Below are 10401 nucleotides of genomic sequence, written 5' to 3'. Positions count from 1 at the left end.
GATTTAATCTCAGAATCTCAACATGCATCCCTCTTTAATTAATGGTGCTTGACCAACATGTTTTAGGAACCATGTCTCTCAGATTGAGAATCTGTGCAGGAATTACCCCAATGTCAGTGCCAAGGAAATCCCTTTAGAATTAATGGACAACTTTACCTGTGACCTAAGGCTAACCTAATTGCTGTCTCAGAACTATGAATAGAGAAACTGTCCTAGATTTTTATAATTTATTCCCCGATGTTTTAAAGACCACATTTTGAATCTTTTTAAAATTTATGTATTTTTATTGTAAACAAATGAGATACATGTTGTTTCTGTTTGTACATGATATAAAGGCATACCATTTGTGTAATCATACATTTACATAGGGTAATGTTGTTTGATTCATTCTGTTATTTATTCCCTTCCCCCCATCCCTCCCACCCCTCTATACAGTACCTCCTTCCTCCATTCTTGCCCTCCTCTCACCCCCCATTGTGTATCATCATCTCCTTATCAGTGACATCATTCATCTTTTGCTTTTTTGAGATTGCTTTATCTCACTTAGCATGATATTCTCCAATTTCATCCACTTGCCTGCAAATGCCATAATTTTACTATTCTTTAGAGCTGAGTAATATTCCATTGTATATATATATACCACAGTTTCTTTATCCATTCATCAATTGAAGGACATCTAGGTTGGTTCCACAATCTAGCTATTGTGAATTGAGCAGCCATGAACATTGATGTGGCTGTATCTCTGTAGTATGCTGATTTTAGGTCCTTTGGGAATAGGCCAAGGAGTGGGATAGCTGGGTCAAATGGTGGTTCCGTTCCAAGCTTTCTGAGGAATCTCCACACTGCTTTCCAGAGTGATTGCACTAATTTGCAACCCCACCAGCAATGTATGAGTGTACCTTTTTCCCCACATCCTCACCAACACCTATTGTTGCTAGTATTCTTGATAATTGCCATTCTAATTGGGGTGAGATGGAATCTTAGGGTAGTTTTGATTTGCATTTCTATTATTACTAAAGATGTTGAACAATTTTTCATATATTTATTGATTGCTGGTAAATCTTCTTCAGTGAAGTGTCTGTTCATTTCCTTAGCCCATTTGCTGATTGGGTTATTTGTATTCTTGGTGTAGTGTTTTTTGAGTTCTTTATATATTCTGGAAATTAGTGCTTTATCTGAAGTATGAGTGGCAAAGATTTTCTCCCACTCTGTAGACTCTCTCTTCCCAATGCTGATAGTTTCCTTTGCTAAGAGAAAGCTTTTTAGTTTGAATCTATCCCAGTTGTTGATTCTTGCTTTTTTTACTTGTGCTATGGGAGTCCTGTTAAGGAAGTCTGATCCTCAGCCGACATGTTGAAGATCTGTACCTACTTTTTCTTCTATAAGATGCAGGGTCTCTGGTCTGATTCCAAGGTCCTTGATCCATTTTGAGATGAGTTTTGTACAGGGTGGAGATAGGGATTTATTTTCATTCTGTTGCATATGGATTTCCAGTTTTCCCAGCACCATTTGTTGAAGAGGCTATCTTTTGTCCATTGCATATTTTTGTCACCTTTGTCTAGTATGAGAAAATTGTATTTATTTGGGTTTGTGTTCATGTCCTCCATTCTGTCCCATTGATCTACCTGTCTATTTTGGTGCCAATAACATGCCCTTTTTGTTCCTATTGCTTTGTGGTATAGCTGAATTTCTGGTATTGAGATTTCCCCTGTTTCATTCTTCCTGCTAAGGATTGCTTTAACTATCCTGGGTTTCTTATTCTTCCAGATGAATTTCATGATTGCTTGCTCTATTTCTGTAAGGCATATCATTGTGAGTTTAATTGGAATTGCATTGAATCTGTATAGCACTTTTGGTAGTATGTCCATTTTGACAATATTAATTCTGCTTATCCAAGAACATGGGAGATCTTTCCATTTTCTAAGGTCTTCCTCAATTTCTTTCTTCAATTTTTTGTAGTTTTCATTGTAGAGATCTTTTACCTCTTTCGTTAGATTGATGACCAAGTTTTTTTTTTTTTTGGAGATTATTGCAAATGGAGTTGTTTTACTCATTTCCCTTTCAGATGTTTCATCACTTGTCTGTAAAAATGCTTTAGATTTAGGCGTGTTGATTTTATAGCCTGCTATTTTGCCAAATTCATTGATGAGGTCTAGAAGTTTTCTGGCACATTTTAAATCTTGATTGCTCTGAAAATATAAAACATCAGGTCAAAGAAGTTATGATAAAATATTCATCAGTAAACTCAGTGTGAGAATGAATTATTAATTTATTTATAGTATAAACTTGAATATATTTCTTTAAAATCATTCAGTAATTTTTATTTTGCTTAAATTCTATCTCCTTAATATTTTAAGTTTGTCTCTAAATGAAAGACACTATGGAAAGCGTTAATGACATACAGTAAGTGGTCAACTCAGAGTATTCTGAGTGCAAAAGTACCATGGTTTTATCACCAAACATACAGGTAAGTCTATTAAGGACCCTGTAAAATAATTTTGGCTCATATAGTAATGTAATTTCTGATTCAGAGGAATAGTTACACTTTGCATTGGAGAAGAGAAAATTTGTTTTCATTAAGTATTTTCTGATACATTATCTCCTAGATTAAATAACTTTTGAAAACTAAACCTATTTTTTCAGACCTCAGATAAACATTGTGTGCTTGCTTATCAATAAGTGTTGCTAAAATAATGACAGAAAAAATGATAAATGCTAAAATAATAAAATTTTGAGGGATATTTAAATTTTAAATTTTAAAATTAAGAGCATAGTAGACCTCAAATATAATGGGCAAGTTATTCATTGTTTGTATCTAGTGATAAAACTCTAGCACCTCACCATATTATGGGAGCAAAACAGTTAATGAAATTCAGTGTAGACAAGAATAAGAAGAAAAAGTATTTTTGAAAATGTTTAAAACAATGCATATTTTTACTACTATTATAGACTCTAATCAAAAAATTGATAACTAAAATAGGCTGAAGCCAAAGACTTGTAGAAATTTCTGGGAGAAAAGAAAGCTAATGTTACCATTCTTTAAAACCCATGTTGTTTCTGCATTTGAAATGTTGTCGCCAGCAATAATAAATATGAAATGAATTGAGGTGAGCATCGAATTCCAATAAATAAATAGCACATTGGGAGTAATCATGTTTATAAATTTAATAATTGAAAAATGTGGAATCTCTGTGGCACTCAACACAAATATAGACATTAGTTTCTAGAAAACAAGTTTGAGAGTGCATGAGACTATATAGGAGATAATATTTTTAAGAATGTGCACATTTTGAAAGGAGAGGTTCACAAAAATTCTCAAATGTTAAATGTGCATATACTACACTAAAAACTAGAGAAAATATTAGGACAAGTGGATAATTAGAAAGATTCGGCAGAAAAAAATAGGGGTGGGATCCAAAATAGGTTAAAATGAATATAAAATAAATTTTATAATTTATGAAGAAATTTAAAGATCTTTTGTGTTTCTACCCTATTGCAATGGATAGAGATTTCTATAAAATATTCCTAGAAAACATTATCTGGGAAAGGTTAAGAAACTAGAGATACTGTTTCTGAACCTCACTCTGATTTTTCACAATTTTTAAATTCAGCCGGTTAGTTGTTTAAAATATGAAGACCAATTACTATAAAATAGTTCATCGATCCCACAAAGCAATATTTATAAATTGTTTTTAATTTATAAGGAGAAAGCTACCATGAGAAAATATATTTTAATTTGGAAATGACAAGTGAATTACTAAATATGAATCATTACATGAATATAGGACAATTCTTTTAGAAAGAACTTTTTCACATAACGAAATCATGCAGACATTTCAAGGCAATCCTATGTGAAAATACTATGTTATATTTATTCCCACAAGACCTAACGTACTATTACATCCAGTTTTCAGGGAGAGCAGAGGGTGATTTGAAGAAGACATGATTCTCCATGATACATATGACAGATAGAGAGGGTGAATTAAACATTTCTACTTAAAATATCAGTTGAATTTCTCTGCAGTTTATCTCATCAGAAAAGCCAGGGATGCCTGAGGCAAATCACTCCACAACAACTAAATTCATTCTCATGGGACTTACAGAAAACCCGGACCTGAAGACCCTTCTGTTTGTGGTATTCTCTGCCATCTATCTGGTCACCATGGTAGGGAATGTAGGTTTGGTGGCCTTGATTTACATGGAGCCCCGTCTTCACACACCAATGTACATCCTCCTGGGCAACCTGGCTCTCATGGACTCCTGCTGTTCCTGTGCTGTCACTCCCAAGATGTTAGAGAACTTCTTTTCTGAGGACAGAAGGATTTCCCTCTATGAGTGCATGTCACAATTTTATTTTTTATGTTTTACTGAAACTGCAGACTGCTTTCTTCTGGCAGCAATGGCCTATGACCGCTATGTGGCCATATGCAGATCACTGCAGTACCACACCCTGATATCAAAGAAACTCTGCATTCAGATGACCACAGGACCCTACATAGCTGGAGTCCTGCATCCCACGGTTGAAGTAGGATTTTTATTTAGGTTAACTTTCTGTGGATCTCAACGAATCAATCACTTTTTTTGTGATGTCCTTCCATTATACAGACTCTCCTGTGTTGACCCTTATATCAATGAATTGATGATATTCATCTTGGCAGGGTCAATTCAAATCTTCACTATTACCATAGTCCTAATCTCTTATTTCTATATCCTTTTCACTATATTCACAATGAAATCTAAAGAGGGAAGGGGCAAAGCTCTATCTACCTGTGCATCCCACTTTCTGTGTCAATATTCTACGGTTCTCTTCTCTTCATGTATATTAGACCAAGTTCAGTTAATGAAGGGGATACAGAAAAACCAATTGCCATTTTTTATACTCTAGTAATTCCTTTATTAAACCCTTTTATTTATAGTCTAAGAAACAAGGAAGTATCAAATGTTATGAAAAGAATTATGAAGAGGCACTCTTGTAATTTTATGTAACAAGTATCATCTCCCCTGAAGGATTGATTTTCATTTGATAGTCCTTTTCTAAGCCTCCAAATACTAAGGAAGTAGAAAAGTCACTTCATAAATATTAAATTGTTAAAATATTAATGGTATTTCAGTTGAATTACCTACATAACACCAGGGTTCAGGTTGGCATAATCACACACACGTGACATACGGTTTGCTCCAATTCAGTCCCCAGTGTCTTCTCTTTCCCTCCACTCTGACCTGCCTGTTACCTTTCCTCTGTTGTACTGATCTTCCTTCTATTTTTCCTTGGTTTCTATAAATTAGTACTTTATAGGTATACATAAGAGTGGAATTCTTTGTGATATACATGTTATAAGTCACGAACATAATTCAATCAATTTCAATCTGCAGTTTCTCCCTTTTCATGTCTCACCTATATCTCCCTTAGTCCCCTCCTTTACTCCACTGCTCTACTCTCTATTTTTATGGAATCCATGGCCCCCCTGCCTTTTTCCCTTACTTTCCTCTAGCTTCCCCATAAGAGAGAAAACTTTTGATCCTAGTTTTCTGAGTCTGTCTTATTTCATATAGAATCGATGTTCTTCTGTTCCATACACTTACCAGCACATGTCCTAAATTTATTGTTTTTTATGGAAGAGGAAACCTTCATTTTGTACCTATATTACATTTTCTTGATTCATTCATCTGTTGTTTGATACCTGGGCTGACTTCATAACTTGGCTATTGTGAGTTGTACTTCTATTAATAACCATGTGCCTACATCACAATAGAATGCAGATTTTAGTTGTTAGAGGAAAATAGGAAGGAGTATAATAGCTGAATCTTATTGTGGTTCTATTCCTAGTCCTTTGAGAAAACTTCATACTGCTTTCCTCAGTGGTTATACTAATTTGCATTCCCACCAACAATGTATGAGTGTACCATTTTTTGACAACATTTATTTCTATTTGTATTCTTGGTTGTTGCCATTCTGACTAGAGACAAAATCTCAATAGGTTTTTTGATTTGCATTTCCCTGATTACTGGGAATGCTGAACATTTTTTTCATGTATTTGTTAGCCATTTGTAGTTTTTTCTTTGAGAAATGTCTGTTTAGTTCTTTTGACCATTATTAAGGTTATTTGAATTTGGTGATAAGTTTTTAAAGTTCTGTATATATCTCGATGTTTAACTAATGTAAAAACTATGTGATGCTGTGATATCAGGTCATGTTTGAATACATATGTCAATTGTATATGATAAGAGTTTCATGAATATGTACTTATCTCCAAATTATTCAGTTGGATACAGTAAATATTTACAAGCCAGTCATACTAGAATAATTAATTTTTTCCTAGTTGTCTTGTCATGCATATGCAAAGTAAAGGAATGTAATATCAGAGTTTCAGAAAATTTATATATAGGATTTGTCAGATTCATTGGAAGAAGTAAAAGCAAGGAAAGTAGCATTGGTTTATCATACCACGTTCTTCACAAATTCAATTCTCTCTTCAAATCTCTCTTTAATTTGAATTCAAGTCATTAGTATGACTCTTTTCTCCTAAGCATTATAGTCATTATGCAAACAAGATTGCATACAGAAAGACACTTAAGCGTGTAAAAAATCAAGATGATGCTTAAGGCTGACTTTATTTATGATCATTTGATTTAACTCAGAATTTCAACATGTATCACTATTGAATTACTATTGTTTGCTGCTGGTGTTTTGGGAAGGATGCCTCTTGGATTAGAAATCAGTAAGGATTTTCTCTGAGGTTCATTCCAAGCATATTTCTTTAGAATCAATGGACAACTTTTACTGTGCACTAAAACTAACATAATTATTGTCAATGACTTATGAGTAGGAGGTTATCTTAGATTTTCATAATTTATTCCCCAATGTTTTAAAGATCAAATTTTTCATATTAACTTTCTGAAAAACAGAGTTTCACATGTCTAATAAGCTATTATAAGGTGTTCAACAGTGAACTCAGTGAAAGAGTGAATTTTCAAATTTATTTTTAATAAAAATGTGAATATATATTTCTTTAAAATTCTTCAGTAATTTTTATTGTTTTGCTATTTATGCACTTTTTTAACTTTGTCACTAAAGAGAAGACACTATGGAAAGACTAATGAGATACAATCAGGGGCTCATTCAGAGTATTCTGAGTTCCAAAATAACACTTCTATCAACCAAAATGCAGGAAAGTCTTAAAAGGACCCTGTAAAAAAATTATGAGTTGTATAACAAAGTTGGTTCTGATTAAGAGGAATAATACTTTGAGTTTGGAAAGAGAAAGTTACTTTTACCTATTTCACCTATTATTTTCTGATGTAATATCTCCTAATAAAATTATAATTACTGAAATTTAAGAATGTTTTCCAGAGTCCATGTAAAGATTTTCAGCTTATATACTAAAAAGTGTTGCTAAAATAATGACAAAACCAGTGTTTTCTTAGTTTTACAAATATTTTTTTAACCTGTTAAAATTCTGGGGGATATTTTATAAGGATAATAGACCTAAAATATAATATACGATTTATTTTTCTCATTGATTATAAGCCTCTAGTGATAAAACTGCAGAAAACCTCATCATATCATTTGAAATAATAAAAATATTTTATATTAAATTCACAGCAGACAAGAATAAGAAATGGAGAACTGCTAACCAAAAAGTTTTTAAAGCAATGCATTTTTGAATGATTGTAGACTTGTAAACAAAATTAACATCTGAAACATTTTTAAACCCAAAGACTATGGTGATTTCTGGGAGATAAGAAAGGTAACCTTACAATTCTTTAAAACCCATGTTGTTTCTACACTTGAAATATTGTTGGAAAGTGATATGAAATATGAAGTAAATTTGAGTGAGAATTGAATAAAATTAATATATAGCACAGTAGCAGTAAAAAAAAAATATATAAGAATTTAAAGGATGAAATGAAGGAAGAATCTCCATTGAACTGAATGAAAATGTAGACATTAATTTTTAGAGAAGTTTGAAAGTGGACAAGATTGGGAATTTATTATGAATGAGGTGCACACCATGAATGGAGACTTTCTCAACAAGTCTCATGATGTTAGATATGCATGAAGGACACTTATAACTAGGGGAAAATTTTAGTATGAATGCACAATGAACAGAAATAATTCCCAGGGAAATTTGGCATACAAGATAGGAGTAAGTTCCACAATGTGTTAAAATCTTATAAAACAGAGCCTCCCCAGCTGCTGTGATTACAGAGAGAAGTCTTGGCCATTTGCCTGCCTCTTGCCTGTGCATCCCCTGCCTAAATCCTATCCATCACCCAATGCTCGAGGTTCACCTCCTGATCATCTGACAACAGTCAGCAAACTGATTGCCAACCTCCAGTGGAGCACCAGCTGCCTGCTGATGCCTGGAAGTTGACTGTTAAGTACCGGCAGGTTTGATTACACGTGGCTACCACCATTTGAGTCAACAGCCAGGCCCCGTAGGACCCCTGGCCAGACTGACTGAGCCCCTTCTCCAGGATCCCTCAGCCCAACTGATCACTCCCTGCCTCTGGGGCCCTCATGTCAACTGACTGCTCCCTGCCACCAGGGCCCCCAGACCAACTGACTGCGCCCTATCACTGGGACCCCAAACCGAGTGATTGCACCTGGCCTCCAGGATCCCACAACCACACCAAACACACTGGACCTCCAGGACCGCTGCCAGACCAACTGCATCCCATCTCTAGGACCTCCAGCTGACCAAGTCCACCCCTGAGCTGAACTCCCCATTTGCCAACACATTTCGAAGCCATCTTGGATAATCCTGGAAGCCGTAGCTCCGATCTTTGGGTGGGGCAAATCCCATTCTGAGATGCCTGCTGGAGGCTTGAAGCTCATTGTCAGGTACCTCCCATGCATCAGGCTACTGAACACTGGGAGGTTTCATTACTATATGACTGTTATACAGTAGATTTTCTTTTTTCTCCTTTTTAAAAAAATTTAAGTTTTTATTTCTATCCTTTTCTTGCTCTCTTTTCCTTTTGTTTACCTGTTCCCTCAGAGTCTCTTTCTCCCTTTTTTGCATGCTAACATCCTATTTCTTTTGATTATACTCTCACACTTTCTATTTTCTAGAACTTCTGTATATTCATTTCTTATCCCATTAACAGCACATTCTACATCCCTCTGCATCCTCTTTATCCTCCACTAGAAACTGCAGACTTTATTGCAAACCTGTTTGTTTTACCGAAGATAATATTTGAACTCATTTTGTTTATTATGACAATTTATTATTGTCCCCATAGGGGCTATTTGGTCTAGGACTGCATAGTGTCTGATTTCGGCACTGCCAATATTGATCTCCCCTTAAAGAAAGGGTTTTGGAAACCTATAGGGCCACTATAAGGCTACAGGGGAAAATCTGCAATACCCCAGATCTGCACTGCTAGAGGGGAAGATACATGAACAACATGAAAAAACAAGGGAAGAAAATGATCCAATCAAATCTACATTCTATAGTAATAGAATCCAATGACAGTATGTTAGAAGAAATGTCAGAAAAGGACTTCAGATTATACATGATTAAGATGATTTGCGAAGCAAAGGATGAGATAAGAGAGCAAATGCAGGCAAGGAATGATAATACCAATAAGCTAAAAGAGCACTGCAGGAAGCAAAAGACCATTTCAACAAAGAGATATTCTCAAAACAAACAAACAAACAAACAAACAAAAACCAGAAATCCTAGAAATGAAGGAGACAATAAACCAAATAAAAAACTCAATGGAAAGGATCACCAACAGACTAGACCACTTGGAAGACAGAACCTCAGACAATGAAGACAAAATACTTAATCTTGAAAACAAAGTTGCCCAAACTGAGAAGAAGTTAAGAAATCATGAACAGAATCTACAAGAATTATGGGACATCATGAAAAGACCAAATTTAAGAATTATTGGAATTGAGGAAGGCACAGAGATACAAACCAAAGGAATGAACAACCTATTTAATGAAATAATATCAGAAAATTTCCCAAACCTGAAGAATGAAATGGAAAATCAAATACAAGAGGCTTACAGAACACCAAATGCACAGAATCACAACAGATCCTCACCAAGGCACATTATAATGAAAATGTCTAACATTCAAAATAAAGATAGGATTTTCAAGGCCGCGAGAGAAAAGCATCAGATTACATATAGGGGGAAACCAATATGGATAGCAGCCGAATTCTCAACCCACACTCTAAAAGCTAGAAGGGCCTGGACCAACATATTTCAAGCTCTGAAAGAACGCGGTTGCCAACCAAGAATCCTATACCCAGCAAAACTAACCTTCAGATTTGAAGATGAAATAAAATCCTTCCAGGATAAACAAAAGTTAAAAGAATTTACAAAAAGAAAGCCTGCACTACAGAATGTTCTCAACAAAATATTCCATGAGGAGGAAATGAAAAACAA

At 34.7% G+C, this 10401-nt stretch overlaps 1 pseudogene; it reads left to right on the top strand.

Annotated features, from left to right (window-relative positions):
• Positions 1-4048: 4048 nt before the first annotated feature.
• On the top strand, positions 4049-5013 carry LOC124993697 (olfactory receptor 5K3-like; annotated as a pseudogene).
• The last annotated feature ends 5388 nt before the right edge of the window (positions 5014-10401 follow it).

This window comes from Sciurus carolinensis, chromosome 9 (genome assembly GCF_902686445.1).
Source record: "Sciurus carolinensis chromosome 9, mSciCar1.2, whole genome shotgun sequence".
NCBI classification, from domain to species: Eukaryota; Metazoa; Chordata; class Mammalia; order Rodentia; family Sciuridae; genus Sciurus; species Sciurus carolinensis.
This window is presented reverse-complemented; position numbering and strand designations above follow the sequence as displayed.